General features: G+C 22.3%; 1 long non-coding RNA gene across 1 annotated transcript; it reads left to right on the top strand.

Annotated features, from left to right (window-relative positions):
• The first annotated feature begins 2,528 nt into the window (after window positions 1-2,528).
• Window positions 2,529-3,763, top strand: LOC114168940. The gene is made up of 3 exons (XR_003600791.1): window positions 2,529-2,608; window positions 2,696-2,854; window positions 3,682-3,763. It is a non-coding gene; the product is annotated as an uncharacterized LOC114168940 (long non-coding RNA).
• The last annotated feature ends 2,440 nt before the right edge of the window (window positions 3,764-6,203 follow it).

The following is a 6,203-nucleotide window of genomic DNA, read 5'->3' as shown; positions in this document are numbered from 1 at the left end:
TCATTTGAATAACTTTTTTATTTCACTAAAAAAAATATTTCGTTATTTCTCAACTATTGACTGTGTTGATATTTGAAAAATTTTCTTAGATATCTAAGGTATTTTTTATCTTATTATACGCTTAATTATATGTTTATTTATCTTTGTGCGATTTCATTCAATAGTCTCTGAAATTATTTCTAAGACAAACATTTGATAATTTTTAATATTTTTATTTGTTATTTATTTTTATAATGTAGAATACTATTTTGACATATTTTATATAATTATTTTTTATTTTTTAACTCATTATCATTCTGTAATTTTGTCACTATAATTGAATAAATAAATTTTATTTACTATAATATAAAAATTTAATGTAATTGCCATGATTTTTTTTATTATCATCCAACATATATTGAAGTCAAAAAATTTAAGATCTATATGTTAAAGTTTTATTATTATTAGTTTAATATTTATTCTTTGCGTGATTTTGATTCATGAATATATTATAACTTTTATTAGTCTATTAAAAGGAAATTCATTAGAATTTAAAAAATTGAAGTAAACATACATTCAAAATATTTTAATTTGAATATTTATTTTCCTTTTATATTTTTTTTAAAATATTTTTAAATTTTTGTCAATTAGGTTTCATTAATGTTTTCAAATTTAATAAATGTTTGGGTTCTAATAAAATTTTATTTGGTATTCTAATTTGAAATGTATGCAAATTATAATTTCTTTCTAAATATTTGATATCGAATAAACAACTCTCTTCTTAATATTGAATATTTGACAATATTATATTTTATTTACCTTAATTTTTAATTATTTTATAAAAATTAATTAATTAATTAATATTGAAATAGTAAGAAAAAGACTACAGGTTGTGAGTACGAGAATATACCTATTACCTGATGGAGATGGAGATGAGACAAAAATTTAATATCCGTTAAATTTTGATATGTAGGTGTGAATGAATTTGGAATAATGAAACTCGTCCTCACCACCGTATTGCCATCTCTTATCGCCTCAAGTCAAACAATTTAAATCTATATCAGGAAATTAAAAATTTAGAGTAAACATATAACATTAGATCAACTACTAAAATCAGTTAGTTTATCATTAATTATCTTTATATATCAATTCCCACTTTTTTAAAAATTTAATTAAAACTATTATTACAATTAATGAAATTCAGTTAATTATTAAGTTTCTTTAATTTATTAATTATTAGTTGTTTAGACTATCTGTATAACATTAAATCAATTACTAAACATGTGCCACAGTCTTTATTTTTTCAATAAAATAATCTTAGTTCGGTAATTATTAAGATTTTGCTCAAATTAATAATTTTTAATTGAAATTATGGTGATTATAGTATAATTTTAATTGCTTTTACTATTAATTTGAGTTATTATTACTATAATTAAATATACCTGTTATTAATTAAAATTATTATGATTTGTGTAATTAATAATTAATTAATATTAATATTTATAGATGTATAAAATTTATACATCTATAAAATACTTACATACGTAATTAATATCTCGTATAATTTAATGTAATGTAATATCTGGTGTAACACTAATGTAAAAAGTTTTCTCTTGTAAGAAAATGTAATGTCAGCATGTCCAAATTATAAGTCTTCATTTAGTGAGTTTGGTTTCCTCTTGTCTGATTATTTACTGTGCATATGTACTGTTTGAGAGGAAGGATGGGTGAAAATGGAAGAAACCTGGTTGCTTTCAGGGATCACAATTCATTTGTGCAGATGAATTTAAAGAAAAATGAAATATTTTAATTTTTACATAGATTAAGAGATATGAAGAAAAGATAACTCAACACCTATAATTTTACTTAAATGTCCATTAATTTTATTTAAATTTCAACTTAATAATTATGTTTTTACTCAAATTCCGATAATTTTTCTTTAAATTCCAACTATTAAAATAACAAAATTAATAATAATAAAAATAAAAATAACATGGTCAATAACAATAATAATAACTATTAACTAATAATAATAATAATAATAATAATAATAATAATAATAACATGGTCAATAACAATAACAAAAACTATTAAATAATAATAATAATAATAATAATAATAATAACATGGTCAATAACAATAATAATAACTATTAAATAATAATAATAATAATAACACTAAAATTAATAATAATAATTAAATTTTGTAATCTATTAAAACGTTTTTTTATTCATTACATCTATTAAAAAAACAACCTCACCTTTTCTTTTCTATTCATTCAAATTCATCCACGTACACTCACTCTTCCTTAAATTATCTTTAGAAACAAACACTTAATAATAATAATAATAATAATACTTATTATTATTATTATTATTATTATTATTATTATTAATACACAATATTAAACAATGTATTTATTATGATACCACTTACTGTCTCATTTTTGTTTAATATGTGGCATTTAATATGACATTCACATTTTCCCTATAAATAATGAAGAGATCAACCTCAAATTATTACAACAAGCATAAAAATTTCAAAATTTGCAACATGATGAAAGATATGTCAAAACATTCGTTCATATTAGCATTTTTATTTGTAATTCTTGCCACAGAAGTTTATTATGGTATTTATTTTCTCTTTATCTTATGTTTTCTGAATGTTATTTTGTCTGGTACATACCTATAATAAAAACATACAATTATTTTTATAGGTCATTCATTTTCGAAGGAAACAAACACAGAAGATGTTGTTATAACTATAACTCCATGTCAAACAAAGCAGGATTGTATTCGCAATATTCGTTCGGTAGGATGCGGTGCTTCAGTAGTTCATTGTTTCGACGGATATTGCCGTTGTAATCATATATCAGGTATTTAAATTTATTTATTTTTTTTTTACAATTAAATATAATATGTTGATATAAAAGTTAAACAAATATATAATATTTGTCAAATCGAATGTGTTGAAGTCTTGTTTATTTGGGATTTCAAAAGTTCGGTGATAAAATTGGAATGATATTTTAAATTAATATGAAGTTATTTCTAACTATTTTTCAATTTTTCGATTTATAATATTTCATCTCACTGATGGTCAGAACATCCAAATATTCATTGATTGTTTTAAATTGCAGTCAGCCAATCTTTTAAATATTTTTCTAAAAGGAATCTAATTCTCTTTAAAAGCTTGGATATTATTAGATTTCATTTCATCTCTTCATATCTTAACATTTGAAATTATATAATTTAATCAGAGTTTAAATTCAAACCGTAATGAACTATTCTCGTATATGAAATTTAAGTGTTGTTATATTTTTAAAGAAAATAATGTTATGTGGATAAATTGACTGTTATAAGATGAGAAGAAAAAAAGTATGTAAAAGCATTCTTTTATGTTATTTAGAAGATTGTTTTTTATTTCTTTCATAATAGATATTAATTTCTAGTATTTAGAATTTCTTAATTTTGTTTTTTGGTTAACAGTCTTTTTTATAATTTTTTATATGAAATAGGTTTGCCCCCATATTTTTTTATTTTAATTTTCTTTTAATAATATTTTTCACGTAAAAACATTATGTTTAGCATGAGTTTAATAAACAAAATTAAAATTTTAATTATTGTCAGCATTCTCTAGTATGTTTTTTACACTGAATGTTTTATTTTATTTAGTTATTAACATTAAAATTATTTAATTTTGCAGGTAATTTGTTTCCGAGAGGACCACTAGGAGAGAACCACTAGAAGAGGCAGGAGTGAGTGATTCTACACATGAAACATTTTAAATAATGTATGGTTCTAGCCAAAATAATATTGATCTGTATGGTTCTTTATTGAATTATATAAAAGTCAATAAGAAATAAATAAATTTTCATTTCTTTCATGCACATAATGCACTTTTATAGCTTCCAAATAACCCAAGTAAATAATAAATAATAAAAGTTTTATTCACAAACACACACCCCATCGTCCAAAAGTCACTATCCAGCAAAAGGGCGGAACTAAATGAATTTCATGCACTTCTTCCAAAAGAATAATTAAATTCTCATTACTATTTTTAAATTTAATGGATATCAAATATTTATCTCATTTTCATTTTCATCATATAATAAATATATATTCATATTTTATTTATATTATTTTTTTATTATTTTAATATCGATAAATTTTTTTTAATAATAAAAAATTAAGACAAAGGAAATAGAATATTATTAAATATTTAATATTAAAAGAAAGGTATTTTCCTTTCTTATATCAAATTTTAAAAAAGTTATAGTTATATACATTTTAAATTAGAGTACGAAGTAAATTTTCATGACAATCAAAATATTTATTAAATTACAAACACTAATAAAACTTAGTTGATAAAATTTAAAAATATTTTTTTAAAACTATAAAAGGAAAATAAATATTCAAATTGAAAAATGTTTTAAATGTCTCTTACTTCAATTTTTTAAATCCTTATGAAATCTATTTTTGTATACAGTCATAAAAATTATAATACACCAGTTGATCAAAATCATACAAAAAACAAAGATTAAACTAATAGTTAAATTTTAACAGATATTTCATCTTTTAGACTTAATATATGTTAGATGGTGATGAAAATGAATAATGACAAATACATTAAATTATTATATTATAGTAAATAAAATTTATTTACACAATTATAAGGATATGATTACACTTAAGATAATGAGTTTGAAAATAAAAATAATTATATAAGAAATACCAATATAGTATTCTACATGATAAAAATAAACAAAAATAAAAATATTAAAAATAATATCAATTGTGTGTATTAGAAGTAAATAGCATAAAGGAAAACAAAAGTATAAGTAAGGGTATGATAAGATAAAGAATAAATTTGAGACCTAAGAAAACTTTTCAAATATTAACTTATTCTTGGATAGATAAAAAAATTGTTTTACCAAGACAAAATAGTTTTTCAAATGAAATAAAAAGTAATAATAATAAATGGAGAGTTAAAAATTCTCATGTGAAAAAAAATACACAATAAAAATATTCAAATAAGACATTAAAAATATTTAATTGGCATACATTATTTTAACACAACTGCACAAAGGTTCTGATAAGAAGAAAAATATCTTAGAGATATGAATGAATTTCATGACAAATCAAACAATTAGAAGAAATAAAAAAATAGAAAGTGTGTAATATATATATATATATATATATATATATATATATATATATATATATAAGGTTACTTAATAGACTATAACTATTTTAATAATTTAAATGAGAACAGGATGAGGGCGGGGATAAGTAGTATGACGGGTGTGAGGACGAGGCAATATGGATATGTACATACCCATCTCCATCCCCATCCCCATATCGATTGAAAAAATCAAATATTACTCATACTCATACCCGTACACAGTCAAAGTGGGGATTCCACGTCAATTGGCCAATTTGTTTAGTAAACCTTTAGCTCATGACAGATTTAATAATCTAAGAATTGAATTATTGATATTGAATATGAAAAATATGCTTTACAATCTTCTAGCTTTTCAATCTTATAATTACATGTGTTATTTTGGTTTAAAGAGCTAATGTGTATGTCACAACTTTATAAGTTGAGTTGGTCAAAACTTCATCACACGACAAAGTACAAAGTTTGTTATACCAATTTTTGCATTAGCTAATGTTGCTTTTTCTAACCTCTTCGACCATAGACACTACAAAAAAAAAATAGATATTACCGACGGCTGAGATCCGTCGATAACAACATATATTCGTCGGTAAACTACTTTTTCCAACGGATTTCTGACGGGTTGAAATCCGTCGGTAAAAGGGTCGTAGCTAACACTTATCGACGGATAATGTCCGTTGGTAAATACATGAGTTTGGCGCAGCATTTTCCGACGGATTTTTGACGGAATAATCCGTCGGTAATTTCAAAACAACTTTCCAGTGCATTTTGTATTTGCACAGCCCACAAAATTTATCAAACCTGCAATCTCACAAATACAATTAGACCTGCCCATCTTATAATTATGCCTAACCAATCCAAACATGTATCTTATACATACATCACACGCATATGCATAAATATTTTAAGAGTCTGTATATAAAAGTGAAATAAAGATAAACATCTATCAATCACAATCTCATAGGTTATGTTTAACTAATGTAAAAGCAGACATAAGTAACAAACTCAGTATAGAAAAAGTCCTAATAATCTACGTAATCATCTGAATG

Source organism: Vigna unguiculata, chromosome 11 (assembly GCF_004118075.2).
Source record: "Vigna unguiculata cultivar IT97K-499-35 chromosome 11, ASM411807v1, whole genome shotgun sequence".
NCBI classification, from domain to species: domain Eukaryota; kingdom Viridiplantae; phylum Streptophyta; class Magnoliopsida; order Fabales; family Fabaceae; genus Vigna; species Vigna unguiculata.
The sequence above is the reverse complement of the archived record's forward strand: the minus strand, read 5'-3'. Positions and strand labels throughout refer to the sequence as shown.